Source organism: Palaemon carinicauda, chromosome 6 (assembly GCF_036898095.1).
Source record: "Palaemon carinicauda isolate YSFRI2023 chromosome 6, ASM3689809v2, whole genome shotgun sequence".
Taxonomy (NCBI): Eukaryota; Metazoa; Arthropoda; class Malacostraca; order Decapoda; family Palaemonidae; genus Palaemon; species Palaemon carinicauda.
This window is the reverse complement of record NC_090730.1, coordinates 141,352,843-141,372,842: the sequence shown is the minus strand read 5'-3', so window position 1 is coordinate 141,372,842 and position 20,000 is coordinate 141,352,843. Positions and strand designations below refer to the sequence as shown.

At 36.2% G+C, this 20,000-nt stretch overlaps 1 protein-coding gene across 5 annotated transcripts in view; it reads right to left on the bottom strand.

Annotated features, from left to right (window-relative positions):
- Nucleotides 1-20,000, bottom strand: part of Rh50 (Rhesus blood group-associated glycoprotein Rh50) — a 64,041-nt gene that overhangs the window by 41,472 nt on the left and 2,569 nt on the right. The window lies entirely within an intron of this gene.

Below are 20,000 nucleotides of genomic sequence, written 5' to 3'. Positions count from 1 at the left end.
AGATAAACTAACGAAAATGATAAAATATTTGATGATGCAGGAGACGAATAAAGAGACTAGAAATTAAGAACGATAAGAAACGGGTTAGGATATAAAAGAAATGTTATGACCATTACAGTATAAAATCTTTTTTAATACATTCCAATATAAAAATAGTTCTCCCCACAGAAATTGCCATAGATTCTTCATAAGACTATTCCTTTTAAAAAAGGGTCATTAGGGGATAGAATCACTAGCCCCTAGACCTTTTCTACTCTGACTGCGAGCCACCACAGTCGACTAATTATCAGAAACACAATTCACTGCCTTATGTCAACACAGAAAAAAAAGCAACAGGTTTGCAGAAGTAGTTTCTTGTAGCTGTCTCCATATGCTATTGTGGCCGTTTTCTGTACATTTCCCCTCATGGACAACAGTAGTTTTCTTTCGTAACGTCCCATTCAGCGCCAGTAGACTAGTAAAGGTGGTAGTTTTCTGTAGCATTCTCCTCACAAGCAAAGGAGATAGTGCTCCTGTAACTAGACCTTCATTGGCGATAATCACAATTATTCTACACCTTTCCTCTTATTTTCAGTCACTTTCTCGTGGATTCCGAGGGCTTTGCCGAGTTGTCCCTTTGGTACTACGGAGTCACAAGGTCCGAAGCGATTAGCTAAAGGGGATACAATAATGTGGGTAGGTTCAAGGTTACGGGCAAAGAAGAAATTCATTCTTTGTATCTTGGTTACATAACTGTTCAGAAGTAAAGGGGTAAGAAAGCACGACGAGAGACAAACGTGAGCGAGATGCTATGACATCAAGTAAAAGTGGGCCAGGTACTTAATTGGAGTAGAGATAATTTACATGGACCATAAAGAGCGTGTAGAGGGCGGACAGCATGATCAACTGAGACGATAAAAATAACAATAGTTACGAGAGACTGGGGTATGTCCAACGTAAACTTGAAAGTGGCAAATTCAGATTTGACTAAATATGAATTACGGTATGATGCCCAATAAAAAGATACCAAAAGAAAATTTGAATAAAAAATATCAAAATGCGAAATGAAAATAAATAAAGCAAGTACGAAGACATCATTTTGATATTTAATGGAGTAAGAAATAACAAAAGGCTCCCCACTAAAGAAAAAAATAATAAAAATTACTAGCTTGGCAAAGAGTATTTTCTTGTTTATAAGAGAATGTATTGTCAACAGATACCATCCCTTTTGTTTGAATGAGGAACTATAACCTTGCTTCAATATTAACTAATTCTGCTCAAGTAACAGGAAGTGCACGTTTAGGCCATTAAACCCCGCATATGTCTACTGTCAGACATTCACATTTGTTCAAGGAGGATCAGACAGAATATAAAATAAGCTTTCATTATATTCCGTAGCTGATCATGGAGTTGGCAATAACAAGCGTGTAAGGGAGAGAATAGAATGATCAAGTGAGATAAAAGGCAAAGAGAGCCTAAAGAAATGAAAGATAATTTAAAACACGAAATTCTATATTCAACTAACAGATATAAAAGAAAAATCCACTCTGAAAGTGCAAACTTCCAAAAAGGCAGCATATTTCTCGAAGCAGCTTGCTTTCCCAAGAATAAATTTAGACCGAAAGCATTATTTTGAAGTCTGTGTTACAACCATGTACGAACTTGAGGTTAAGGTTTAAGGATAATTCGGTCGACCTTTTGCTCGACCCGACTTAACCTAGGACTTTCAAAATTGAATCTCTTCCACGTCTCAACATAGCAATTAATCCCTGAAAGTTTAATTAGTCTTCGAGTAAAATTGTGGCAAGGATGTTTTTCACAAACGAACAGAAGCGAAAACATAACCTCCTCCCAACTTAATTGGCGGAGGTAATGAAAACACAATGAACTTCATGTTGCAGTTATAAGAGGCACTTCCAACCAGAAATATCCTAGTAGACTCCAAGCTGAATTACAGGTCGGTAACTTATCACAGCATAAAACGTTGATATCAAATACTGATATTAGGGAGTTCCTCGTTACATCAAAAACCATAAAGAAATTATAAGCATAAATGCCAATTTTTTCTTAGATTAACATTCCATCCTCAATGATATGAAAACTGAATACCTTTGCATTAAAAGGTGGTCATGTTAGTAAACTGTAGAGTAATTTTCGCTTTTGTCCTACCATATAACATGCTCGGTTAACTGTTGTTATTCTAAGCTTTAGCTTGTTATTTTAGCCTTTAGCTTGTTATTCCTGCCCTTAGCTTGTTATTTTTAGCCTTTATCTTGTTATTCCTGCCCTTAACTTGTTATCCCAGCAAACAGCTTGATAAATCTTTTGAAATATTTAGGGTGTGTGCTTCAACTATTAGTATGCTACTTATGGCTCTCTAGCTGGTGGCTGTTAAGAACCAATATTGCTGAAAGATTACAATCAGAAATGTACAAACAATATTTATTTGCAATATTTCTTTTCGATTTCTGTATTAAATATATCTTTACTCTTTCCGGGTTCATTTAGAACATTCTGGGGTTATCTCGTGAAACTCCAATTGAAATACTAGATAAAAATTTATTGACTGCAGTAACAACCACTTATTAACATAACCCCACATCTGATCAAACCTATTAAAATATGCACAAGATTTATTTATATACAGCTTGGTTATAAGTTAGAATATTTTTCATCATGGAACCATGTTTATAACAACAGTTATTTCAAGTTCATCGTCTCCTCCTACGCCTATTGACGCAACGGGCCTCGGTTAGATTTCGACGACAGTCGTCTGTATCTTGAGCTTCTAATTCAATACTCCTCCGTTCATCAGCTCCTACTTCATGCTTCATAGTCCTCAGCCATGTAGGACTGGTTCACCCAACTCTTCTAGTGCCTTGTGTAGCCCAGCTAAACGTTTGGTAAACTAATCTCTCATGGGGAGTGAGAAGAGCATGCCAAAACCATCTTTATCTACCCTCACCATGATATGGCACTCGAATACTCTCTCTTATAGTTTCATTTGTAATCCTAACATGCCATTTAACTCCCAATATCCTTTAGAAGGCTTTGTTTTCAAATCTACTAAATCTATTAGAGATTCACCAGTATCCATATTACCCATAACACACTATGTTAAAGGTTTACATGACTTTCATGAGCGTAGGGGCAAGGGAAAGGATAATATCCTACAGATCGGCCGTATATACAACACAAGATCAGCGCTCAAGGACACTCTCAACCCAAGCTAGGACCAAGGAGGGTCAGGAAATGGCTACTGATGATTCAGCAGGTAGAGCTACAGGTTTCCTAAAACCCACTTCCCTAACTTCCGACCCACGAAGCCTGATCAGAGCAGTTATCAATTAAAACCACCACAGCCAAATACTATTAACTTTATAATGGCACATACAGGAATAAAAAAAAACGTGCAGATGAAAAGCATAAAAAAAGGAGATTAAAGATGTTCAGTCTCATTTCTTATAACTTAATATTTTCTTATAAAAAACTTATGGTCATATTCACTTGAATTATTATTTATTTATTATTATTTTTCTTTAACGTTGTGATACCTATTGTCGATGACTAGCGCCCTTTGTTGCGTTCATTAATCAACAACAAGGAGTTCTGTCGAAGTTTAGGTAAACTATAATTACTACTGCATCTACTAACAGGTCTACTGAACTTTTAAATCTATCACGATTCTAAGCCTTTACTCGTGGGTCATGGTTGTCACTGTTACGGTGGCCTCATCCTGGTAAGTTATCACGGCACTTCGTCTAAACCAAATAAGGGTTAACTAAGAAAAGATTTTTTTTCTCTCTCTCTCTCTCTCTCTCTCTCTCTCTCTCTCTCCTCTCTCTCTCTCTCTCGAAATCTAATTAACTTTTGTTGCTTCAGCAAGGGGAATGGTAGAAAGAATCTCCTATTTAAATTCAATATAAAAAAAATACGCTCTTTGAACAACAGAAAATAGAAGAGTTTTTAAAGGTGCATACGGAGTTCTTGTAAAAGCTTGAGCTGCAAAGATTTATCTTATAATCTTAGGAGTCCAGGACTGAACTATAATTCCAAAATAAAGCAAGAATTCTGAATTAGTAAAACCCAGTAGGAAAGGTGAAGTACACTATCTGCTAGTATAAGCAGCATTTTGTTGTCAAACGAGCTAGGCAATAACCAGTAAATGAAACTACAATACATCCCTGATTAAAATCTATTCCTGACATACAGAATAAATGATATCATTTGGAAAATGCCTCTTGTACTAGATATCAAGACGTAACGCATTAATCTGTTCTTGATACTTAGATCCAATCCAAGGAAAAACAGATTGATTTAAGTATACATAGTTATAAGGGTTTCACGTCTCTTTGGTGTACGTTGTTCAAATATAAAAACATCAACAGCTATGGCTGGACAGCTTCACGTTCTTTGGAGTTTGAGCAAGGTAACTGGACAGTCATAGTAAATCTCAGCAGAAAATCGCCGTCAGATACAAGAGGTTTAAAAAAGGAACGCTCGAGATAGTAAACCAATTATATAAAAGGCAACTAAAGTAAATTTCACATGTAGATTTAGCATCAGACCAATCTTTTAAAATATAGTTTCAAAACAAAAATACTAACGGATGTACAATGCAATAAAAATGTCTCAAAGAAGCAGGAGAAAGTCATGGATGATTTAAGAAACTTTAACACTTGCAATCGGCTGCGACGCAAATTAACGGGTCATACCGATGACCATAATAAACAAGAGTTGGCAGAGAGAAGGGAGGAGTTTTATCAGCGTTAAATTTGATTGAATATCAATAGGGAACTTGATACTGATGAGAAGGGGTATTTGAAGAAGTCACATGGACAAACAAATAAGCATACTAATTCTCAACTGGGGATGGTAATAGCAATGCAATAACAAGACTGATCAAAATACAAATGAAGAGAACGCTTTGGCTTCCTCCCGGGCATATTAATTCTAGGAGTCGAGCACTTTTAGTATTTATTCTTTTAAAACAAACATCTAGAGAGATGCAGCATTCTCCATTATATTTCAACCTTAGAACATAAAATACAAAAAGCTGAAAAAATGCTATCAAGAAATCTTCGATATACCTTAAGAAAATGCTGTAATTTATGCAGGGTCTACATGACTGTAATTCACATAATCCTGGCGCATCAGGATATTCATGATAATTATGATTTAGTTTTTGCTACAACTGGGATGAACAGGTCCTCATATATGAAAGAAATCAATTGAGCCTAACGACTACATTATCTGACCACAGCCTCCTCTTACCCAAAATAACACGTCCCAATATTATCTTTGAATATTCAGTTGCTTCGCAGAAGATCTGAACATTGTACTGGCAACCAAAGGTTACTGAATACGAAGTAGAGATGGAAGGAGAAAGCAAATACAATTGTTCTTGGCATCACCACAAATTCATCCTTTTAACATCGACCTCGAATTGGATCATCCACTCTTTTAGACGCCACAACGTCGGGCATCGCCTCATAAAAATGTGAATAATGAAGATAAATGACGAAAAATCGAGTCATTTTCTCTCTACCCGTCTTCTACTCTTTATTCTATATTTGGGTGTACTTTTTCTCTTGTCATTTTCTGTGATCGTTCTTCTTCTGAGGCCCCCATGAGAGTGAGAGCGAGATCCTTCTTCACATTGACATTTTTAATTTAATCGTGAACCCTCGCCCATCAACATTAGGACTCCCCACAATGAAATCAAATTTTATCAGCTCGCCCGCATCGCTACTCTACAGAGAGAGAGAGAGAGAGAGAGAGAGAGAGAGAGAGAGGGAGGGAGAGGGAGAGGGAGAGAGAGAGAGAGAGAGAGAGAGAGAGAGAGAGGAGGGAGGGAGAGGGAGAGGGAGAGGGAGAGGGAGAGGGAGAGGGAGAGGGAGAGGGAGAGGGAGAGAGAGAGAGAGAGAGGGAGGGAGAGGGAGAGGGAGAGGGAGAGGGGAGAGAGAGAGAGAGAGAGGGAGGGAGAGGGAGAGGGAGAGGGAGAGGGAGAGGGAGAGGGAGAGGGAGAGGGAGAGAGGGAGAGAGAGAGAGAGAGAGAGAGAGAGAGAGAGAGAGGGAGAGGGAGAGGGAGAGGGAGAGGGAGAGAGAGAGAGAGAAATTAACAGAGTATATGCAAAATTTCTGGATTTTATATCCGGAGTTAGCATAAATAAAGGCTTTTTGGAAGTTGAAGAGCAAGCATTTTCTAATAACAATCTGAAGTTCATAAAGTGACAATATCATGGCAATAGTACCAATCAGGAGGCTACAGAAAGTCAATGAATACTAGATTAGGGAATTCTCTGTCGATTGGAGTAAATTGCTGGAGTTTCCGTTACATAATGAGGAGTGCCTCTGAATAATAAAAAGATAAAGAAAGTTCTGGTAATGTCTAAATTGAATGTGTTACAGTGTAGTGATGTTGGAGGAAGACCTTTAGATTATCAACATGTTTTGCAGATCCACTAATACTAGAATTACTATAGTTACTTTTCCTTACAGTTCCTATTTCCATCATGGAAAAATAGCACATCTGAGGCTGTTACCAGATGACCTCGCAATTAAAATACGAAAATGTGCTCTCATAGATCAGGATAATTTATTTTTGATAGGCAAAGGTCAATGGGCAGACAACCCTGAACCCTTTCCTTGCCTAGGGCCAAAAATAACAAGAATATTTTGAAGGGAAGGAAGCAGGGTTGAGCAAAGCCAAAGAGAAAGCGATAGACCTTCCTGCCTTTCAAAGAAAAAATGCTGAAGTCTGCGAAAAAGCTGCTAAAGAGAATAAAAAGTTCGGGGGACAATTTTATGAACTCAGTTCATGTAGACAGAAACCGGAATATTTCGAGAAAAAAAAACAAAAAAACACTTAAGAAACGCTAGTATTTAATAGGACATTCGCAGACAAAGGGTTCTTGTTCAAGATAACCTTTTACAACTTCATCTTCTCTTAGTCTACTTAGACCCAACCAATGTTCGAATGTTCGATGTAACGAGTACAAATAAAATCAATCTTCTCTGTTTTAGATAACAGATAAATAAAACGACTTTACAAAGCAGCAACAGATTCACTTTAGGTTTTGGACATCAATAACCAGGATAACCACATTCTGGGTTTGGGAAATAAAAAAAATAAAAAAGATAAATCAACAAGAAGCAACAGCAACACTGGTTTGAGATATTAATAAATCACCGCATAGAAACAAACGGCTTTTGGCTTTGTGTAAAAAAAAAAAAAAAAAGCCTTTTAAAAGATTTAAGGGAAAGGTTCCTCAACCTTTGACTAAGAAGTCTTCTACGAAATGGTGAAACGGCATCCAGGCAAGGAGCTTCTACATGTACTGTAGTACACCGTACAAGAGGCGTTTTGGAAGTAACTACAAATTCAGGGGAATCTCATTTGACAGAAGCTTTGCAACGTTTGTCGGATACGATTTATACTCGTGCAAAGAAACGATGAACACAATACTGTATCATGAAATCCCCTGGCCCAATCTACACCTTCAAGCCTGTTTATTATCCACGGTCAGTATAATCAATGAAACTAGTTAATATCAGTATACTTAGTATGTTTATTCAGTTCTACAGAATTATTCCACTTGTTGGTGGATATACACGTAATCCTGTTTTTATTATTCACTCGAGTTATTGTCAATGTTACTTATGCTCTTGGGGATAATTTCAATTATTCGTTGCAGCCTAGTATTGTATGTGATATCGATACTACAAAGTTGAATAGCCCATTTAGCCCTTGAGCAATTTCAGTGTGGATTAAAAGATAGGGACTTTTATTCACCGAAAATGCTTAATAATTTAATCCAGAATGATTACGAAGTCGGAATTACCACATTTACCATAGAATATTAAAAAATATCAATCTAATTTCCTACATTTTCCAGAACTTTGTTTAGCTTGAATATAGCCATAATCCTGTTTTCAGCACTTGTGTATGTGCCACAGACGCTAAACGAATAAATAAAGGTGAAGCTATCAAAACAATCTTCACGTAAAATTTCAACAGCATTGCACGAAAAGCAAACGGTCAAAACCTTTGCATTCTAAAGCAACGCTCTTAAAAGCAAAACTGTTTTCCACCATGCGTGATTTGCGTCCCGACCGCTGCACTTATCCAGGACCCACTTAGTTATCATAAGAAGTGCTGGTGATTCGCTCCATCACTGAATAATATTGCCTGGGACTCAAAATCCTTGCCCTCATTGCCACCTTCGCGGCTGTCCTCCATTTGCTCTGTCTCTATTTCTTTGTATTTCATTTCTTTTATTTTATTTTGCTGGCTTTTTTATTTCTTAATCGATGAGTTAATCATTCAAATTAACGATTTGTTTTTACACACAAACATTTTCACATACACAATACATACCACACTCATCTATATATATATATATATATATACATATACATATACATACATATATATATATATATATATACATATACATACATATATATATATATATACATATATATATGTGTGTGTGTGCGTGTGCGTGCGTGTGTGTGTGTGTGTGTGTGCGTGTGTAAAGCCCTTCACCTACGATGAAATGGTTCCAGAGAAATGCAACTAATCATTACTCTCATATTCACCCTTTAACTGATGAATCGTGGATGAACAACTTGTACAAACGGGCACACACATGAATTTTATTAGAAAGAGAGAGAGAGAGAGAGAGAGAGAGAGAGAGAGAGAGAGAGAGAGAGAGATGCCATTGTGGTGTCACGGTGACCGAGCACGACACTCGAGGCTAAATGACTGCTATGGTGGTGGTAACATGCAGTGTTATCTGGACACTGCTGGACTTGGAGGCGTTATGAGTTCGGAATCACAAATATAATGTACTTGGATGGCAAATGTTACACTTGTGAGGCAAAAGAGTAAAAGAGAGAGAGAGAGAGAGAGAGAGAGAGAGAGAGAGAGAGAGAGAGAGATGTATGCAGATTTGGTGTTGGTAAAAGATGAATGCTTATGTTGCTAGAGGAAGTAAACCCTGCTGTCGTGAATAAATATAAACAGCAGAATGTGCAGGAATGGAATGGACAAATCAATTACCTTGGACAAATTACGATTTTGTCCACGGTAACTGAAAGGTGCAGAGCATGAAGTGAGGTAGTTCTTACAGTGTCAAAATCCTGAAGGGTAATTGTGCTACGGGATTTGAATTCAAAAGTCTATAACAGAAAAAGGAAACTTGGTAAGTATGCAGTTTCCGGAGTATAATCTAACGAATAAAGTCAAATGGAAATATGTTTGGAAAGAAGGTTGACTTTTTGGAAATACACGGCTTTAAAATATACATTTATTATAAGTATATCTAGGAACACTACATTACCGAAGAAAAAAAAGTGTGCTATATTCTGTGATAGTGCAGATTATGTAGGTAATGGTGATCAGGAGGCGGCTCCAGATATCATCATCGATAATTAGTTGAGGAAAATATAGAAAAGATTATTAATTCGTAAGTACATACAGTAATTTAAAATCTTACGATCTCATGAAAATTTCATGATACAAAGGGTAATAATTTCAATCATAATCAATATCCAGAATGTAAAACACCTTATTAAACCCAGTTTATAGACAAAACCATTTACAAAGTCTCTTCAAGCTTTAATTTTTCAATTCAAGGAGGGGACCTTTCTCGCATCCCTAACTTTTCTTATCAATCTTAATAATCCTTGACAATCAAAACGTCCCATGGAGAGCTACCCGACTTTTTCCAACCTCTTACCAGGATTATTTTGATCTGTTTATATAATATAGCGTCGCATCATCTATGTTGATATTTTGCAACTTCAAGATATGGTGTAAATGTAGGAGTGACTTGTAGTCATACTATATATAAAATTAGATTTGTCTCTCTGGCGTTGATAACTAGAGCATTTAAACTAAGACTGTACTGTATATACTTATTTGTTACCTCTAAGAATAAATTCCCAAAAGGAAGTCACTTCTGTAAAGAATTATTTAAAAAGATTGATATTCATTGTCCTTTTGAAAAGATGACAAATGCCAGCTTACTGCAGATATTTTACACGAGAATGAATGAAAACAGTCCCAGTATCAAAACAATAGCCGTTTCTGGTTAAGATTTTATTTGAGTAAGGGTTTGTATTATTGTTAGCCTTTTCGATTTGTGTTTTGTTCATCATCATTAAGCAACTACAATTATTCGGAACTGTGAAGGTAGAGTTGCATCTGCTTTCTGTAGCAATGTGCTCAATAACAAAAGCTGTTCCTCAGGCAGTTATAGAAGAATGATAACGAGGCTTCTTACAAACGATCGTTATTCATCAAAAATAATTTCATCAACCTTTATTTCAATTTTTCGGACGCTACCATTCACCAAATCAACAACTCGTATTTCCTCTGCATATTTATGTATTCCCACATACTGCACTGTTCGCATTTTCTTCTCATTGTTCCTGTTTTTTTTTCTCCCTCTTCGACAAATTTATAAATAACTCACTTGTAGACAATAACTTTCCCCAAAGTCAGCAAAATACAAAAAAAGTTTACAACAAACAATCAAAGAAGCCGCAAGATAGACGCCTGTATATCACAATATGGGCTCTTCTCAAGACCTCCAGTGTCTGTTGATAACAATTGTATTGATAGACTAGGCAGATCGTTTATCTTTCTAAGTACTACGGGAAAAGATAAACAGAGGGCAGCCTCCTAAGTACTGCGACGAAAGAAGCGATAAACAGGTTGCACGAGTGCGGAAGTGCTCTCCAAAACTGCACACCAGCAAATACATTCTATTAAGAGGCTCTGTTACGAATAGGTAGACGGTTGTTCCAAGCTTTGAAAAGGTCACTGAACTGGAGGCATCATTCCTTGAAATTAGTGCATTGCAGAAAGTACTGAGGATATAAAAATATGCAGTTTGTTGGCAAAGACATCATTCAATTCAGAGGATTTATTAATAAGAAATGTTCCACATGATTACGAAACATGGCTAAATAATTTTGACAAGGCTAAGATAGCTTAAAAGACTCCCAATAAACATTCTTTCATATTCCAAGATAGGGCAATATGGGGGCGAGTTAGGCTTTTCGTTCTCAAAGGCTTTTCTAATCTCAATATGATAAAAGCGAAAAGCGAACTTGCATAACAAGTTTTGAATATATATAAATAAACTTATCACACAAATAAAAAAAAAATGTCTATCGCAACAAAAGAGACTTTTTAGCTATGGAAAATAGCTCTTCTAGGAGAAGGACACTCCAAAATCAAACCATTGTTCTCTAGTCTTGGGTAGTGTCATAGCGTCTGTACCACGGTCTTCCACTGCCTTGGGTTAGAGTTGTCTTGCTTGAGGGTACACTCGGGCACACTATTCTATCATGTTTCCTTATTTCCTTTTCTCACTGGGATATTTTCCCGGTTGGAGCCCTTGGGCTTATAGCATCCTGCTTTTCCAACCAGGGTTGTCGTTCAGTTACTACTACTACTACTACTACTACTACTACTACTACTACTACTACTACAATAACAATAATGATAATAATAACAGCGATTTATGGTCCCATTTAACAAATCCCCTTTTTTAACCAGGAAGTAGCATCTTTGTAAAGGAGTAAAATTACTTATATAAAATATACGCAGCGTTTCTAATTTCAAAGCCATTTACTCTTAGTGTTGAGCACACTAAGGCGCATTGTTGTAAAGAAAACAACCAAATTGCACACAAACATACACACAGACACACTAAGAGAGAAATTGAGTGTGTGGGTAATCTCTCTACATATATATTCCGCCGGGACCACCTTCTGTAGATTCGCACACCTATAAATTGTTATATAATGCAGGTGCATCCTTATGCCTTGACAGAAAGGGGTTCATCTGTATGGAGGCCGCGAGCCCCGCAAGATGTTTGTCATGCATGACAGTGATGTACACAGGGGATATCAAAGCCTCCCATCCAAGGGTTATGTGACCGGCGCACAAACCATACCATACCTCTCGCGCTAGCTTTTACATATACATGGGTGTGCGTAGCGTTGCTTCATGCCTATAAAGGCTCTTTTACACGGATCAAGTCAAGCTTGCCTTCTTACTTTACTTTTACGGGTTTATTTCTCGCCCTCCATCAAACACTAAAGGTCTGTTCAGGCGGGCCTTGGTGTGTGAAAAAATAATTTCTTTCCAGTTAATATTTTGCTCTGTATCGTTATCAGTTATTTCGCTAGCATTTGTATTCAGGCTTAATAGTTTTCAGGTCACTAATATAACACTTTTTAAAAAGATAAGTCTTCAGGTTTTTCTTGAAAGCTGTCACATTATTGCTCTTAATTATTCAGGTTAAGTAATTAGCTACAACTTGCTTAATGAAGAATGGCACGTGTGTGTATTTGTATACACTGAAAGTAAATTGTAATAAGTTACTTATGGACTTTTAACTTGCCTCTCTAATTGCGCCGTGTAAAAAAAACAACTGAATTCTATTATTCCAAATAGGCATTACTACCTCTGAAATCTTAGTCATCTCATGGAATTGGTAATTTGGATTACTATCTTCAACATAACAGCGATCCTAATTTGAGAGATCTTGAAAACTATATATTGTATTTTGTATTCGTTCATGATCTTTTCAAACAATTAAAGTTTCCGGATTCATTTAGAATTTTTTTTTCTCGTTATTGATAACTAATATCATTCGTCTTAATTTGCTATGTGAAAAATTATTCTTTAAATTCCGCGTTGAGTTTTGAAAGAAAGATAATGACTATTACCCTCTATTACAAATATTATTTTTGTATTTTAGTAACTTTCCAATTCACATATTACTCAGGTCACCAATAAGAAGGCAATTTGAATGACTTCTGTATGTGTACATTTTCCCCTTTTTTTACTATATGTTAATCAAAAGAGAAGACAAAGTTCAGCAATGTAAGCGTGGTATGGGAAATCCGTTTACGTCAAGCCAAGCCGTTAAACGTAGCGTAGAAGGTGAGGTGGACCAGAGGAGGAAGTGTCATACGATAAAGCTTTACGTAAGCAGACAACAATAACAGGTTATTCTTTACCCTTCCTACGTCCTAGTGATCCTGAAACCTGTTATGCTACGGGACTATTTATAGGCTATGGAAGGGAAAGCTTTAGAAGGTGCCCTTTCTCGCATTTCCTCGTCCCTTTTTTATGTGGCCGATCTCTCTCTCTCTCTCTCTCTCTCTCTCTCTCTCTCTCTCTCTCTCTCTCTCTCTCTCTCTCTCTCTCTCTCTCTCTCAATGTGATTTTGAAAACAATACAAAAGTATTCTGGTAAGCCAAACGAAAGTCGACAGACCTAAACAGTAGGCCTAATTTAGGGAAGTTAAGTTTAACAACTGTAATTGATTACTGCTAAAGGTGGAAACCGGCATGTAGCTAGCTGCATCATTTCCATAATATTGACAAGTTGGGGGGGGGGGTATATTACGAAGACTCCTCCTTTTTCAAACCTAACCCAAATTGTACACACAACATACACCCCTGTCCCTTCTGGAGCAGTTGCATCCGAAGAGTACAGCCTTCTAGTTTCTCGCCAAGTCTACCCTGACTTTCTTTTTCTTGACCCAAGCAGATACTGGTATCCACCGACAGCTGGGTGAAACAATGAAGGGAATACCTAGAGCAAGAAGTCTACCAAACATACGATAGTGTTGTGCCACTCAGATACGTGCCTACACGTTTCATTGCACCTTCCAAAGGTTAGCGACGGGGATGACCATTTCAATTGGCCACTGATATATTTACTAATATATACATATATATAGTTTTATGTATGTGTATATACATTACATAATATACATATATATATATATATATATATATATATTCCAGTTACTGGTATGCATAGTAATTCTTGGAATTCAAATTGTCCTGCGAAGCCATTATAAAAAAAAAATGAGGTGTTGCGAATGCAACTGACCAATCGTTCAGATACTCTCATAAAAAAGGACTTGTCAAGTTTAACAGCTCATTATCCTTTGTGGTATTTATTTAAGACACCAATTCACTTTGATAAAGTTAAAAGAATACAATAAATGTTATCTATCCCACTTTCTAATTTCGAATCAAATGAGTGCCATCCTCGATTACACGATGGTTATCAATGGTTAGATACGGGGCCACTGTCTCCCCATTATCAGACGCATCCTTACGTAACGTTCACTTTGGCTTCTAATATCATATTCATGTCTGACAAGTCACTGGCCAGTGACCGGGCCAACGAACTTCGATTATAGAAAGCTGTGGTAAGCAAGACCACACTTGAGAGGATTCAGATTACTTCAGAAATTATTCTGGAGACCAATATTGTTAAGGCTTTTTTTAAAAGATGGACATTATGTTCTTGAACAATTTATGGGAAGTAAAGAGGGGGGAAGAGAATTTCATATCCTCTAAGACACCAGCAGGAAAGATTGATTAAAAAGATGATGAATATTGAAATGACTTCAGGCGTTTTCTGCGAAACCGTTGTTAAAGAGTCCTATGATAACCAACTTCAAATAAATTTACAAGTTTACTATATTTTAAGAGTTGTCTCATTAGAGATTTCTGTACAAATAAGCTAACAGCAATGCGAGAAAATTTTTTTTAATATATAAGAAGGTTAATGAACTGTTCTTCTGCGCGTAGCAATGAATGCAAAGGATGCGGCTGACTTTGTCGAGATTCTTTCTACTGTTTTAGTATTCAAAAGCTACACTAGTGTGAAACAAAGAGTTCCACTTCTTTCAAACCTACGAGTTTGCCAATGTCTACCATATATTTTTTTTTCTAAAACGTAAAAAATCATTCATGAAATTATCAAGTATTTTCTCGAGTGAAAAGTCTATAATTCGAAAGTTTTAAGACGTGCGAGGAGAAGGACGCCCGAAGGTGTTGGATAGATGTTAATGAATAAGTATTGGAAAAAAAGATCCTGGCATCCAAATGGTGCAATGGGAGTTGGGGTGTTCGACACGCTGCTGATGAACATTATTTAAAAGTATATAAAGCTAATAAAGTGGGGGACCATTTTATGCACAGGAAATTCACCTAAGACTCGATTATTGAAGTGTGAATATGACAATGGCATCTGTCATTTCTTAGGAGCCGTTCCATGTCAGAAGAAAGGCATAATGCTGCATAGATGTAGCCGATACACACAATATATATATATATATATATATATATATACATACATGTGTGTGTTACAAAGACCATCAGCAAGAATATTTATAGTGAATCATCAAGCACTTTATCGTACCCTTTCAACCTCAGAGGAGGAATGCTGAATTTAATGAAAGTTAGCAAAGTACTACCGACATATGAAGAAGCCGTACGGTTAAAAACGACTGCACAGCTGTTTAAGTAATACAAGACTAAAATTATGTTTATCAATAAAAGCATAAAGTTTGTATATGCTTTCGCTGATGTCTAATAAACGAAGAAATCTTAATGGAAGCATCAAAGCAAATGTTATAACATTACGCTTGGTCAGGCAGCAATATATGAAAACTCTAGAACTTTCCAAATCAATTGCAAAACTACGCATGGAGAGAAAAGTTAATAGATTATAAAAAATTTCTTAACTGTCTTTGTTAAATCGGGTCTTAGGACATCGATTCCCAAGATATATTTGTTTGAAACGGTTGCACACTTCTGGATCTGCTGGTATGTTGGCATAATTATTATTCTCAGTATACCTCTGCTAAGGTCCCTAGTCAGAATGAAACAGAAGGGGCAAGAAAGGGACTAACTCTATAGAATTTGGCAGTTAAGACTGAAAGCATACCTAATGAGATCTGAAACTAAAGACAATGCGTCATAACGAAATACAAGTGTACCGTAGAGGAGAAAGTGAGCGTAATTTCATGCCAAATAAATCCTTTATGTGGAAAGTATTCACAAAAAAATATTTTTTATGGAACAAAAAACTAAGAATTATTCAGGTTTTCTTTATCATTATTACGATTATCAAACAAGGTAATAAGGTCCAAAATTTACCTAGGATGCTTCTATTAGAAGGAATGGCTAAATACGGACGCTTGATAGAACCGAGCAAGGAAAGGAAAACTCAGGTTGCAAGATTATTGCACTAAAATGAATGACATAAGGATCAAGAAACAGTAAAAAGAAAAAAAAACCAGTATGTACCGTGTTAAGGACAATTATATATTACAGCAAAGAGTCAGTGGTGATTTCACTGTAACGATTCAACTAACTGATTTACATGCTTTTGTATGATCTTGTCATATGATGTTGTCAACTACAAAAATCTCAAATATATAGGGGCACTTTCAGCAAAATGTGAAAGCTTTGAATTTAACGGAATTACATCCCGGAACTAATAGCACTACGAACCTGGGATAATTTCTAATACTAATTAATCCAATTTAAGTATAATTCAAACGCTTGCTAAGCAAATATACTAGCAAAAATACAACCCCCCCACACACAATATATATATATATATATATATATATATATATATATATATATATATATATATATATATATATATATATATATAGTGTGTGTGGGGGGGTTTATTTTTTGCTAGTATATTTGCTTAGCAAGCGTTTGAATTATACTTAAATTGGATTAATTAGTATTAGAAATTATCCCAGGTTCGTAGTGCTATTAGTTCCGGGATGTAATTCCGTTAAATTCAAAGCTTTCACATTTTGCTATATGATATATATATATATATATATATATATATATATATATATATATATATATATATATATATATATATATATATATATATATATATATATATATATATACTGTAATATAATATATACACAAAACAACAACAAAGGCAGCCGTTTCTATCCCACTGCAGGACAAGAAATTAGAAGCCGGTGAAATTTGACAGCGATCCAAAATTTGTAATGCCGGGTAAAGAATTCCAGAAGATTGCCAAGTAGCTTTTGTGACACCACCCACGATGTAAACCAATGGGAGACGAGAATGTTAAGGCGTAACCTTGAAGGTAGCCAATCACATACAAGAGATTCCCTAGAGGGCTTTCTATATTATCACTCTTGCATCAGGATTAGTGTGTGTATGAATTAAGCATCACTAACGCGGCAAGAATTACTAACTAGGAAAACCTAATACAGAAACTCTTCTTTACTTTACAACAGTGGCGTAGCCAGGGGTGTCTCAGAGGAGGGAGCAAGCATGGAGCAAGGTCATATTTGAAGGGGGCAGCCCTATGCAAAGCCCTAAAGGCCGAAGCCCTGTGGCAGGGGGGTCTGTAAGCCAGCAGTTCTGAGATACATTCTGAGCATCCAGAATAGTCCTTTTGACTTTAGACATGAAAATCAGATGTACCAGTTGGAAGACTTAAGTTCAGCCTCATTACAGTTACATGATTTTCTAGGGGGGATGGGGATAATCTTATGGTCAACCCCCCTCATCTTGTGTAGGGGGCACCCTCCCTGGACATAAAAATATGCAGTTTGAACTTTAATTCTTCTATGTGGTACCTCGAGTTTCAGTTTCGAGAACAAGTTTGAATGCACTCAACATGATGATAGTCCAGTAACAACACTATACTGAATTTAGTTGCAAAAGCACAGCTCATTTATTACTATGTTCCAGTAGGCCTACACATCTTACAAAGCAGTAGAAATACAATGCAATTGCACAGTTTTTGTCACTTTTTTTTTACACAAAATTTTCAAAAGGATTTAAGTTTCAATTGTATAATTTCCAACAGCACTGTTTTACATGTAATATTTCCCTATGACCATATCCACATTAACAGTTTTTATTTAATTAGTAAGAAATAAGTGTAAATTATTGTACGCTTTCTGACTCCATCTAGTGTGTACTAAATAACATTTAGATATCAATGTTGAGAGCTCTATATAACTCACACACTTTGATCGCATAATATAGATGTATAATCATTTCAGTAAAGATATTAAAACAAACGACATGAAAACTTTAAATTATGAAAAGGGGGGGGAAGAAGACTCCTCTCAAGGGGGGGGGGGGGGCAAGATTTTACCCAGAGGGGGCAATTGGCCCCCTTTGCCTCCCCTTGACTACGCCATTGCTTTACAATGACTAATTACTTGCATAGTCTCGGTAGATTCCTCTTGAAAACTCTAATCTATTGGTCTGAAGTTTTTACCGTGATACGACAGCCTGAACATGTAGTTTTTGAATACTAGAAAACACTGTAAAAGGGCTATGAAGCTGCCTCAATTATTTGCTAAACAAAATAGAAATTGCCTGAAACATGATCTGGTAATTGGTCTGGTCTGGACTGTAGAACATGGAAAGAGACATTTTATCCAACACAGTGATCAAAGATTTCTAAAAATCTAATCTCTTCGTAGTAATTCTGAATGAATGGCTATGCCCATATGTCATACTTATCATTCTACTCAAGGATGAACACTGTTTCTATGCTGTCGGCTTTTGATAAAGAATAAATTGTAGATAATTTTCATCTTTTCCCTCGGCGTTTTTGCCTTGAAGATAAGACGAGAACTAGACTATTGATAAAGCGTTGTCTTTAAATAGTAGATACCAGAAGACCAACGACATTCAACCAGAATAAATACCGTATAATATGTGTATACACATACACAATGTATATACGTCATATTATATATACATATTTATGTATATATACTTACATACATACATGTGTGTATATATTTTATAATTATATGAGTATCTGTAAATAAGTTGATAAATTATAGTTAATGTGATAAAGCAACAGTACATTATGCAATTAAATATACTGCCGAGTCACGTCACTTAAATGCGTACTTAAACACTAGTCTGTGGCTTTTCGCAGTCGGTGGTCAAAGCAGATTTTCTCATTCATGCGAAATTATCATCATCATCTCCAATTGAATTAGTCATAATGAGGTCTACGAAGGACTTTGGGGTATGAACTCGTTACTAAAATTTCAGTAACTCCAGTGAAAATTTAAAGTAGTGATAAAATCAACCAATAGCTTTTGGTTCATAATTTTCACATCAATTTTCTACTTCGTGATAAACATATAATTAACATTTCAATAATATGAAATGCATTTTAACGGTATTTGTTCGACGAGAGTTAAAACAAAACAAAAAAAAACTTATCTCTGGTGGCCTGCGACAAGATGTTCTCGAGTCAAAAGCACATATATTTCCACTCCAAAAAATTCTCACGTGAATAAATCCTTGTAATAATATTCATCACAATTTTGATAAACATTTCAAAGACAATTTACTTTTTGAAATAGGATAGATTATATATTAAAACTTTACAATAAAATAAACACACAGTAAACAATGAAGAGCATAGAAATACTAAGTTTTTGTTACTCTACGGTTAACAAAATCCTCTAAGAATATCAGGTATCTTTCCTGTGCGGTAGTATATCATTAAGATAAACATTTCATATTTTTTTCTTTTAAATCCACGCAGCCTAACAGAGTTATATTTGAAATCTGTTTATCCAATTTTCGGAAAACTCGAGTTTAATACAAATTACTTCGTAGAATAAAGGCTAATTGAATTACGAGAAGAGTCTTGTAATCTGAAATAGAGAGAGAGAGAGAGAGAGAGAGAGAGAGAGAGAGAGAGAGAGAGAGAGAGAGAGAGAGAGAAAGAGAGAGAGAGAGAAAGAGAGAGAGAATCCTTGTTGACCAACGACCATTGAACAGAATGTGTCTTTCAATGGGAGTGTCTCCGGGCTAAGTTCTGAGGGATTGACAAGGGTGGAATAGGACTGATTATGCTCCTAAGCTTTCTCCGGGGCACCTTTCCCTACACTCTTTCCTTCTACGAAATTCTTTAGCAAGGCGGATTAGATTTGGATTGATATAATTCGGACCACACTGACTATTGCTTTGACCGGGGAGGCCATTCAGTACCGATGTGCAAACAGGAGGGGAAACCTAGCGGTTACAATGGAATTTAAAAAGGTTTGATATCAAATATACTGAGATAACCCACTTGACTTCTCTTTTGAAATATCTTGTTATAAACATAAAATTAACATTTGAAAAAA